This window comes from Phyllobates terribilis, unplaced genomic scaffold, assembly GCF_046119375.1.
Source record: "Phyllobates terribilis strain yellow unplaced genomic scaffold, ASM4611937v1 Scaffold_8__6_contigs__length_399053987, whole genome shotgun sequence".
NCBI classification, from domain to species: Eukaryota; Metazoa; Chordata; class Amphibia; order Anura; family Dendrobatidae; genus Phyllobates; species Phyllobates terribilis.
The window spans coordinates 289,489,431-289,501,873 of record NW_027362768.1 but is presented as its reverse complement, the minus strand read 5'-3'; the positions used below and the strand labels follow the sequence as shown (position 1 = coordinate 289,501,873).

General features: G+C 40.7%; 1 long non-coding RNA gene across 1 annotated transcript in view; it reads right to left on the bottom strand.

Moving 5' to 3' along the window:
- Positions 1 to 12,349, bottom strand: part of LOC141157306 (uncharacterized) — a 77,365-nt gene extending 65,016 nt beyond the window's left edge. The window contains exons 1-2 of the long non-coding RNA XR_012247781.1: positions 11,499 to 12,349; positions 10,819 to 10,886 (exon numbers count right to left, since the gene is read on the bottom strand). This is a non-coding gene — a long non-coding RNA (uncharacterized lncRNA). The remainder of the gene's footprint in view (positions 1 to 10,818; positions 10,887 to 11,498) is intronic.
- Positions 12,350 to 12,443: the final 94 nt, after the last annotated feature.

Below are 12,443 nucleotides of genomic sequence, written 5' to 3'. Positions count from 1 at the left end.
GCAAAGTCAAAAGTTTGAATAAAATACCAATTTTTATTAAATAATTCATGTAAAAATATATATAGAAAGAAAAAAGGGGGAACAAGAAATGGTAAAAATGGGAAAGGCCAATCAGACCACACACAAAAAGGACACCATAAATAGAAAGGTAAACCCATCAATATGAATATATGCCTACCAAAATGTATATGTTTCCACAAATAACAGATAAAGTGCACTGTGCAAAAGAGTACAAAAATTATTATTAAATTCATCCATATAACACAATTATATATATATAGTAAATAAATCCAAGTGGATATGTATTATTGGATGAATCCATAGATATGCGTACATATAATAAGTATTGCACTCCACCAATAAATATAATGAGACCATATACATTAAAATGCAAAAGAATAAATACACAGATAGGTACTAACCCTCAAGGTAAGTAGTGTCACATGTGTGAGTCCTGCATATATATGATTATTTTTGTCTGTATTGTACAATTTTATTTTTATATATATTTTTTTAGTGACATCATTTCCGGTTCCGTTCCCAGCGTTCCACGGTGGAGCGCATTTCCGGCCCCTATGCGTTCCACTGTGGAACGCACTCCGGTTTATCGTCTCCCTGGGTGGTTGCGCTCTTCTGAGACGCACCTGCTGTTGGGGGACGCCACTCCGGATGTTACCATGCATGGTACTAATTTTTCTTTCCCTGCTCCACCTGGTTATAATCATTTATGGCGGATCCAGACTCTTATATATATACACTCTCTCCCATGTTCACCTCAGTATCCTTGAGAAAGCGACAGCGAAACGTGCGTTGGATGCAGGACTCACACATGTGACACTACTTACCTTGAGGGTTAGTACCTATCTGTGTATTTATTCTTTTGCATTTTAATGTATATGGTCTCATTATATTTATTGGTGGAGTGCAATACTTATTATATGTACGCATATCTATGGATTCATCCAATAATACATATCCACTTGGATTTATTTACTATATATATATAATTGTGTTATATGGATGAATTTAATAATAATTTTTGTACTCTTTTGCACAGTGCACTTTATCTGTTATTTGTGGAAAAATATACATTTTGGTAGGCATATATTCATATTGATGGGTTTACCTTTCTATTTATGGTGTCCTTTTTGTGTGTGGTCTGATTGACCTTTCCCATTTTTACCATTTCTTGTTCCCCCTTTTTTCTTTCTATATATATTTTTACATGAATTATTTAATAAAAATTGGTATTTTATTCATCTTTTTGTGGTTATGTGTCTATTTGTCGGTTACATGTTAGTTATTGACACATTATCATACTTACTTGTATGTATTTGTTGTGAAAGTCAAAAGTTTACATACACTAAGATTACTATGCCTTTAAACAATTTTGAACTGCCCATATGATGATGTCATGTGTTTGGAAGCTTCTGATAGGTTTTTTGGCAACATCTGAGTTAATTACAGACACCTGTGGATGTATTTTAGTGGACACCTTAAACACACTGCTTCTTTGTGTAGCATCATGGGAAAGTCTAAAGAAATCAGCCAAGATATCAGGAAGAGAATTGTGGACTTGCACAAGTCTGGCTCATCCTTGGGTACAATTTCAAGAAACTTAAAGGTGCCTCATTCATCTGTACAAACAATTACACGCAAGTACAAACAAGATGGGAATGTCCAGCCATCATACTGCTTAGGAAGGAGACAGGTTCTGTGTCCCAGAGGTGAACGTGCTTTGGTCTGACATGTGCATATCAACCCAAGGACAAAAGCAAAAGACTTTGTGAAGATGATGGCGGAAGCTGGTAAGACTGTGTCAATATCCACAGTGAAAAGATTACTGTATCAACATGGGCTGAAAGGCCACTCTGCCAGGAAGAAGCCATTACTCCAAAAGAAACATAAAAAGCCAGATTAATGTTTGCAAATGCACACAGGAAAAAATACCTTAATTTTTTGAGACATGTCCTGCGGTCTGATGAAACTAAAATTGAACATTTTGGGCATAATGACCATCGTTATGTTTGGAGGAAAAAGGGAGAAGCTTGGAAGCCTAAGAACAACATCCAAACTGTGAAACACGGGGGTGGCAGCATCATGTTGTGGGGTTGTTTTGCTGCAGGAGGGACTGGTGCACTTCACGAAATAGATGGCATCATGAGAAAAGAAGATTATGTGGCAATACTGAAGCAACATCTCAAAACATCAGCCAGGAAGTTAAAGCTTGGGCGGAAATGGGTCTTTCAAATGGACAATGACCACAAGCATACTGCCAAAATGGTAACAAAGTGGCTTAAGGATAACAAAGTCAATGTTTTAGAGTGGCCATCACAAAGCCCTGATCAATCCTATTGAAAATTTATGGGCAAAACTGAAACGGCAGGTGTGAGCAAGGTGACCTACAAACCTGGATCAGTTACACCAGTTTCGTCAGGAGGAATGGGCCCAAATCCCGACCAACTATTGTGAGAAGCTTGTGGAAGGATATCCCAAATGTTTGACCCAAGTCATTCCGTTTAAGGGCAATGGTACAAAATACTAATAAAATGTATGTAAACTTTTGACTTTGCAGTAACTAATAAAAATGCCTTAAAACATTCTCTCTCTCTCATTATTCTGGCATTTGGCAAATATTGAAAATTATGGTAATCCTAATTGACCTAAAACGGGAAAGTTTTATTCTGATTTCATGTCAGATATTGAGAAAAACATGGATATGTGTCTTTTTATATAGTGTATGTAAACTTCTGGTTTCAACTGTATATATATGCACACGCACTATACAATACTTACCAATTTTCTGTTCTCCCACCCAGTACAGGACCTGTGATGGCATCACGGTCAAATGACAGTGATGTCACCAAAGGTCCTTAAAAGGGGTATTCGCATCTCCAAGATCCTATCCCAAAGTGTAGTAGGCGTAATAATAATAATATTATCAAATACCTCCAATTAGAAATATCGCATAGTTTTTCTGATTCTCTATACAGCTTTCAAAAAAGGTCTGGATGACTTCCTCAATACACATAACATTGTGGATTACAGTTAAATTAGGCAAAATGTTACACCTATAGTAGTACATTTAGTACGGTAATAGTAATTACATGTCATAATAGTAATTACATAACTAGTATCATAATTATGTTTGATCCAGGGATCTAGGACTGATCGCCTTTTCTCGGGTTCAAGAGGGAATTTTTCCCCTGTGACACAAATTGGCTGAATGTGTCCTGGGGTTTTTGCCTTCTTCTAGATCAACAGATTTAGACATAAGGATTAGTAAATTAGTGTAGGGAGTACAATTGGGGGAGAAAGGTTGAACTTGATAGACCTAGGTCTTTATTCAACCTACGTTACTATGTTACTACTATGTTACTATGTCTCTTTCCTCATGTGCAGGCATTGCTGGACCTTAGGTATCCATGATTACTACCACTGATATTGTGGCGCCTGTGTCTATAGCGTCACAAAATGCCTGCATGTGTGATATAATTCATAGGTATTGCTAGCAATGGTGAGGGATAAGTTCTCTGCTGTTATCATTACATACACACATTGTTACCCGATCCCTTACTGGAGGATTGTGAACTTTTGGCCAAACTAGGAAGTTGTGCACGATCCCTCAGAGAGGGGAGGAGGGGCTTCAAAAGTTTTAGTTTTGGTGAGGAAAGATGTAGCATCATGGAGGGTCCTGGTGCAAGGGAGAGAAGCGTGCTCCCTCTGCAAGGACAAGCTGCACAAGGCCGGTTTTCAGTCCCGAGAGCACAGAGACTTCCAGGGTCCATGCTAAACTGGAAGACTGCTCAGTCTTTATGACTGGCAGAAGAGTGCTTTTTCCTAGGGGCTCAGTGGTGCATAGAATCAGGGACACTACTACAGGAGAAAGTAGGTGTTTCCCACAGGATTCAAGCTGCCTGCTCGCTGGAAGGGATCACGGATCCAGTAACTGTTTACCTTGGACCCCTGGGGATTGAAAGAATTGTCTACCAGAGGTATAATTAGCAGCAGGAAGGCTACACAACCTCACAACAGAGAATCTGAACCTTCACCATGCAGGTCTGTCCAAAACCCTGTATGTGAACTGTTTAGAAGCTTCTGGAACTGTTTGCAGAACTCCAGTACAAGGTACAAAATGGTTATACACCAGTACAAGGTACAAAATGGTTATACCCTGTCTCAAGCTGATTATTCCCTGCTGTGCCATTCCTGCTCCAACTTCCCTGGGAGCCAGCCCTGGTTGGGAAGGGTTAATCATCTGGCACTGCTCATAATCACCTAACTCCCAGGGGCCCTCATTAGCGCCCGGCCATACCAGACCGAACATCCCAACTGGCGTCACAAACCTTTTTATTATTTTATTATTAACCCCCATAATTGACAAAGACTGGCGCGCGTCCCTGGTCAGACCATAACAGTACTCGGACCGCCGTGCACACGTACCATGACCACAGCGGCCGGGGCGGCACAATATAGTGAGAGTTAGTTTACTAATTGGTAGTGGTTGTAACCATGGATACCTAAGGTCCTGAAATGCCTGCACATGAGGAAAGAGACATCAGAAAATCTATACATTTCTAATTGGAAGTTTTTGCTAATTATTATTACACCTACTACATATTAGGATAGGATCTTGGAGATGGGAATACCCCTTTAAAAAGTCAACATTAGTTCTATATTAATCTATATTGATGGTGATTTATAATAGCATTTATTTGGTTATCATTATGATTCCGGAGCTGGGTTCGCTCTTGGCTTGAGGCACCTTTTTATATTATTTTACATGATGGAACATCAGTGCCATAGACCAGGATCAGCGTCACAGACTCGCTGGTGGACCCAGGAATGATGATACAGTGCGGTTTGTTTTTTTTATACCAAACTGCCTAGGAATGAAAATTAACTGAAATGGAACAATCCCTTTAATATACATAATACGTAAAAGCTATTTTTGTTCTTATACTGTGTGTTATTTACAACCATTTTGGTTGACATTTTCACCAGTTCATGACCATGCACAATGTATTTTTTTTTTCATACATGAAGTTTTAAGAGCCCTAATATTTTATTTTATTCTGATATTCAAATGTTTTTTGGCACTTTTTTTGTGATATGTGGGGCCTTATTTATATGTAATTTTGTTCTATGGCTGAAATCGGGGGAAAATGTAGGAAAAAAAAGAAATATGTGTCTATTTTTTATTGACCACAAAGGAACACTAAAATATATTTTAAATTGTTTTCCCCGTTATGTAACTATTATTTTTATGAATCGGACACAGCGACTGGAACTGGCAATGGCTTTTTTTTTGCTTTTGTTTTATTTTTTCATTTTTGCTTTTTTATATATTTTTTTATTTATTTCACACATTGTACCCACCATTTATTTATTTATTTATTTATTTTATTCACTTATATAGCGCCATTACTTCCACAGCGCTTTACAGACATTGCCATAATGTTATAAAAGACCTTTGGGCAGCAATTCAACATCTAAATACAGCTTCATTATTGTTGATTTCCCCTGTAACTGGGGCTAGCATATTAGCTCAAGTTACAGGGCAAGTTAAACCTCTTGAGCCAACTATGGAACTGATCTGGATCTGCTAAGCAGCAACTGGCAATCACATGATCACTTGGACCGAAGGAAGAAGCACTGCTGGTGCTTCCTAATCTGTATACACAGCACTCATTCAGTGATCAGGAAGGCAGAGATGGTAATGAACCATCTTTGCCTTCTCTATGAGGAATCCAGTCATTTCTGACATCCTGCTCCCCACTTCTGACTCTGCAATGATGTTTTAAAATGTCATTGCACAGTTATATGCATCCAGCCCAATGTTTTAAGACATTGGTTGATCCACAAGCAGTTAAATGTTTTGATGGCCAATATAAAGTATGTACAGTGACGAGCAAAAGGGTAACAATGTTTTGAACTTTTGAATTTCAGGCTCGATATCTCACCATCCACTACTGATTTGAACATGAGACTACCATCATTTTATAGACCTTCATCTTGGCTATCTCATATATAAATTTGACTTACAACTATTTAGCATATGATTAGTTATGCAGATTCTTTTCATGTCACTGCATTGTTACTGTTTTGCTCCTGGTGGTGGAAAAATCTTTTTCTTCCTGTACACTACAAAATACAGTCTGTTCTCACATTCCCTAATATCTCAGTGTGTTATTAGGTTGATTCCCAAGCAAAAGGTCACTGGTTCAAATTGAGGAGCAGCTATGAAGAAGATTTCCCAAGAAAAGAGAAACAGCATCATCCAGCTCATCAATAGCAGTCTCTCGGGCAAGAAAATTGCCAAACTGTATCATGTGAGTGCTATGACAGTTGAAAGAACACGAAATGAAGTCCATCCATCCATTCAAAAACCAAGAGGTGGACGCCCAGACAAAATATTGGAGTCAACAAGTTGGCTCATCACAAGGTCTATTAGATCTGGTGCGACAAACACAGCAGTGGAGGTGACTCGTATGCTTCATAATAGTGAGACCACAGACGTCCATGCAAGGGCCGTGCAACGCACGTTACACAAGTCTGGAATGTTGGCTCAAAAGGTGAAGAAGCCTCCACTTCAATATCGTCATGAGAAGCGTCGGCTTGAGTTTGCAAAAATAGTACAAAAAGTGAAAAGGAGAAGATTGGAAATGGGTGATTTGGAGCGATGAGACAAAATTCAATAGTCTAGGCTCTGATGGGTGCAAATGGGTCTGGGAGAAACAAGGGAAAATGGGGCTAGCGGATCGAGAAATTGAATGAACTGTCAAGTTTGGTGAAGGAAGCCTGATGATATGGGGTTATTTCACAGACAAAGGCATTGGATATTTGACCAAGATCAATGGTGGTCTCAATGCTGAGCTATATGTGAGTATCCTACAAGATGAATTACTTCATACACTCGGGCACTATGGGTATAAAAATGATGACATAGTGTTCCAGCAGGACAATGACCTAAACCATACGTCAGGATTGGCGAAGAAATGTTTCAATGACAATGAAGTAGAGGTGCTGGATTGGCCCCCACAGTCCCCAGACCTCAATCCAATTGAACACTTGTTTGTAGAGTTGAAGAAAAAACTGTATACATACCCAAGTGAATCAACCAGTATGCACCAACTTTGGGAACATGTGGAAGAGACTTGGGATCAGATTTCGGTCAAGAAATGCTTGAATCTGGTCGAGAGCATGCCCAGAAGGATTGAGGCAGTGTTGAATGCCAAAGGTGGATTTACAAAATACCAACAAAATAATAAAAATTAAAATTTTGATTTTTAGGAGCAAAACAGTAACAATGCAGTGACATGACAATAATTTGCATAACTAATTATATGCTAAATAGTTGCAAGCCAAATTTATGTATGAGATAGCCAAGATGATTATCTATAAAATGATTGTAGTCTTACGTTCAAAGCAGCAGTGGATGGCGAGATATGGAGCCTGGAAGTCAAAAGTTCAAAACATTGTTACCCTTTTGCTCATCACTGTAAGTTGTTTGATATACAGCTGGTACGGAAAGTATTCAGACCCCTTTAAATTTTTAACTCTTTGTTTCATTGCAGCCATTTGGTAAATTCTATAATGTTCATTTTTTTTCTCATTAAAGTACACTCTGCACCCCATCTTGACTGAAAAAAAAACAGAAATGTAGAAATTTTTGCAAATTTATTAAAAAAGAAAAACTGAAATATCACATGGTCATAAGTATTCAGACCCTTTGCTCAGACACTCATATTTAAGTTACATGCTGTCCATTTCCTTGTGATCCTCCTTGAGATGGTTCTACTCCTTCATTGGAGTCCAGCTATGTTTAATTAACCTGATAGGACTTGATTTGGAAAGGCACACACCTGTCTATATAAGACCGCACAGCTCACAGTGCATGTCAGACCAAATGAGAATCATGAGTTCAAAGGAACTGCCCAAGGAGCTCAGAGACAGAATTGTGGCAAGGCACAGATCTGGCCAAGGTTATAAATTTCTGCATTACTCAATGTTCCTAAGAGCACAGTGGGCTTCATAATCCTTAAATGGAAGACGTTTGGGACCACCAGAAGTCTTCCTAGACCTGGCCGTCGAGCCAAACTGAGCAATCGTAGGAGAAGAGCCTTGGTGAGAGAGGTAAAGAAGAACCCCAAGATCACTGTTGCTGAGCTCCAGAGATGCAGTAGGAAGATGGGAGAAAGTTCCACAAGGTCAACTGACGCGACCCCTGGGCCGTGGGGTACTCTGTGCCGGGCCGGTGGATGCAGGGGGGTGATATCACAGTGGCGGTGACCCGGTCCATGACCCAGGGCGGACAATAAAAAGGGGGCTTTCTATTTATAGGGGATTTATAGAGTTCGTGACGCCACCTATGGTTTCTGGTAATTTGTACCAGCGCTGCTGCAGACCTCTGAGGCAGTTGATAGGCAGCTAGGATGGAACAGCTCCCCACAGGTGGAGCGGGCCTCAGGGCAGTGTAGAGTTTGATGGTGGGTGGTGATGCTGGGACTTCTAGTGCAGAGGGAGAGATGGCGCAGCTGAAATAATTGATGGAGGCAGTGCAGTGCCGTCATCCGAGTTTTTACTCACAGTTCTTATGTAAGTTCCACAGATGCACTGTACGGGTGTCAGCCTCCCACGTCGCGCTGCGTTCACCAGACCGGGGGTTCAGCTCTTCCTCAGATGTGTCAGGAGTGCTTGACAGAACCCCGCTTTCTAATGTTCCTTTCCTTGACCGACTTCACGCTGGGTCTTCTCCCTCCTGCCCTGCACTTCCCCACTCACAGTCCCGCTCGGGTGCTCTGAAGTCCCTCTGGGCAACCTGGAGTTCCCGGACCTACTTGACCCTCACGGTGACTAGGATGAGGCTGTGGCAACTGCACTATAAAAGTCAGAAGCCTCCGGTTTTTCCAGCCGAGACCTGGAGTAACACGGCTGGTCCAGGGGCCGGTCCCCTTCTTGCGGCCTGATCCCTCTGACACCTGGCAGATTCGGGGCGTACGGATGCCGTCCTGCACTCGCCGTACCCCCTGGGATCCCTTCTATAGAACGGAGCCTTTCTCCTCTGCTCCCCTCCTGGACCTCTATCACTAGGCCCCAACTTGTGGAGCAGAGCTCCTGACGAGACTCTGCTCCCTGACTGACTGTCCTACTGTCTGACCTGCCACCCTAAGATGGCTTCCCTTTTTATATACCGCCTACTATGGTGCTCCCCTACTCTACTTCCTCCACCCACACCCACTACTGGTTCCCCCTACCTTTGGTTCGCCCCACTCCAGCCAGGGACAGGGCTCAGCAGGAAACACATTGCATCTTGCCCTTCCAGCCGGCCTGGAGCAGTGTAGTGTTGAATGTGGGTGTTGGGGTTCCGGGCAGCACTCCCTCCTTACCTGAGAGAAGGAGATACCACACCTCTGGGTGAGGTGCAGTACCTCTGTGGCGACTGAACCCTCAGGGGCTCAACACAACTATCACTGCAGCCCTCCACCAGTCGGGCCTTATGGCAAAGTGGCCAGACGGAAGCCCCTCATTAGTGCAAGACATATGAAAGCCCGCATAGAGTTTGCTCAAAAACACATGAAGGTCTCCCAGACTATGAGAAATAAGATTCTCTGGTCTGATGAGATGAAGATAGAACTTTTTGGTGATAATTCTAAGCAGTATGTGTGGAGAAAACCAGGCACTGCTCATCACCTGCCCAATACAATCATACAATCCCAAAAGTGAAACATGGTGATGCTATGGGGGTGTTTTTCAGCTGCAGGGACAGGACGACTGGTGGCAATTGACGGAAACATGAATGCGGCCAAGTACAGAGATATCTGGATGAAAACCTCTTCCAGAGTGCTCTGGACCTCAGATTTGGCCAAAGGTTCACCTTCCCACAAGACAATGACCCTAAGCACACAGCTAAAATAACAAAGGAGTGGCTTCAGAACAACTCTGTGACCATTCTTGACTGGCCCAGCCAGAGCCCTGACCTAAACCCAATTGAGCATCTCTGGGGAGACCTGAAAATGGCTGTCCACCAACGTTCACCATCCAACCTGATGGAACTGGAGAGGATCTGCAAGGAAGAATGGCAGAGGATCCCCAAATCCAGGTGTGAAAAACTTGTTTCATCATTCCCAAGAAGACTCATGGCTGTACTAGCTCAAAAGGGTGCTTCTTCTCAATGCTGAGCAAAGGGTCTGAATACCTATGACCATGTGATATTTCAGTTTTTCTTTCTTAATAAATTTGCAAACATTTCTACATTTCTGATTTTTTTCAGTCAAGATGGGGTGTAGAGTGTACATTAATGAGAAAAAAAATGAACTTTTTAGAATTTACCAAATGGCTGCAAGGAAACAAAGAGTGAAACATTTAAAGGGGTCTGAATACTTTCTGTACCCACTGTATTATCATTAATCAGTGTGTTATCCGCATTAAAACAGTATTTTCTCTAAATTTGTAGCTAGGTGTTAATTAAAGGACATAGCATTGTATTTAGATCCATAAAACTGCCTGCATGGAAATCATGTATTCATAGATATCAATGTACCAGCATATACATATCAAATGTTAGCTGTTATATGTACAGTATATGAAGCCTTTTGGCATATTATAATATTCATATACATAATGCTCCATATGATCATCATACATAATGTTTGTGTTCGTTTTACATACTAAATCCCCACAAATAAACGTTGCGGTAAAAACAATCACCCCAATCCATTCCAAACAAATGACCCCATAGAATGACACCGTAATGATTTCTTGATTATTTTTTATTACATCCCTGCCATTTTCACTATTATTTTTTTTTTTACTTACATTTAAGATTGTTACCGATATAATGCATTCAATGCATTTTCTTTGAAATTTTTCTTTTTGGAATCTTCCTGTTTTGAAACATAAAAGAACAATATTAGCCTCCATTATAAATAATGACAAGGATGAATATTACATTAAGAGTAATGCATTGATAAAATGCCAGGACTTCGGAGCAGACTGCACAGCAAGATGCAACATACAGTGGACTGTTACATGTACAATCTGCATTAAAAACTAGGAAGTAAAAAAATAATAAATTAATAATACTAAAAGAAGTAATACTAGGAAAATACAATTACAACGATAGGGCTTGCAAAAAGCTGTAGACAACTGCATTTATGAAACAGCGTGACAGCAGGCAAAGAAATGCCAAATTAGTTCAATCCTAAGCATGGCATAGTTGGCATATCAAACTTTTTGTTTGATAACTGAAAAAAGTTCATTATTTATGATTACAAGTCACTATATCAATCAAAATATGACACGTGCCATAAGATTTCCTCATGCTAGTCATTACTAATATTTATAATATTGAGCGGACACTTCTGAGATCCATGCATTGTTGAAATTCCTAGTTATTAATTATGAATGGCGAGCTCCTCTCTGAATCTCAGTAATCTCTAGCTGAGATCCCGGGCACAAAAGACACATACTGTGACTCTTGGCTGTGTATTTCATACCTGCAGCTACAAACAAACTATGAGCATGTATCCAAGTTTATTCATTCAGTAGTCCTGGCACACTGCAAATAACAGGAGGGGGGCGTAGAATGACTTGTGGCTAATACATGGCATTCCCATTCCAGAAGAGCTTCCCAACTGTGAAACCACAGGCTTAATCCAAACTCCAGTAATATTTGGAGGCTACTCATTGGAATGGAGTCCACAAATATAAGGATCCAAATTGAAAGAGTCGATATCCATAAGTAAAGGGAGCAAAGCACACCATGGTCCAAAATATTTTGAGAAAAGTTTTAATCCACTAATGGATTGTTTTCGCTCTACAGACTTCCCAGTCTGGCATCTTCCCTGGTTGTCCAAAGTTGAAAATGGCAATAGATCCCATTTATGGGAGTATCTTCTCTTACTCTGCCAGGACGTACTCATCGTGCACATTAAATTCGGCACAATTGCCAACTTCAGCATCCCATCATCCAATAAAGTAATTAGATAAATATAGATTTGAGAAAATTTCTGCTTATACATTATACAGTCCATTTGTTCAGACGTCAACAAGGCCCAGACTTTTCCTCCACCTCTCTTGGATCTTGAAGGCATCTGACCTATTCGCTGGCACACTTACCAAGCATTTAGATTTTACTTGGAAAAGAGCCCTTAAATCTTCTGACTTTTTCAAGTCTGGTAGAAAAGTCTTGTAAATGTAGCTCAGGCAGCAGGAGCAGTAGAAAGAAGGCGAATGTATTCAATATAGGGGTGCACTTAAATAAATGGAGAATCCCTACCCCCACTCTTTAGATTTCAGATGGATTGTCTCTTTACCAGTCCTCCTTCCTCCTTTGGCTTCAAAGCCCAAGTCCAGGACCTGAGCCCTTGCCAGGCGTATTAATAGAGTTTCTTGATGAGTTACTTGTCAATAAACATGATCCCTATCCTGCTGTCTCAGGG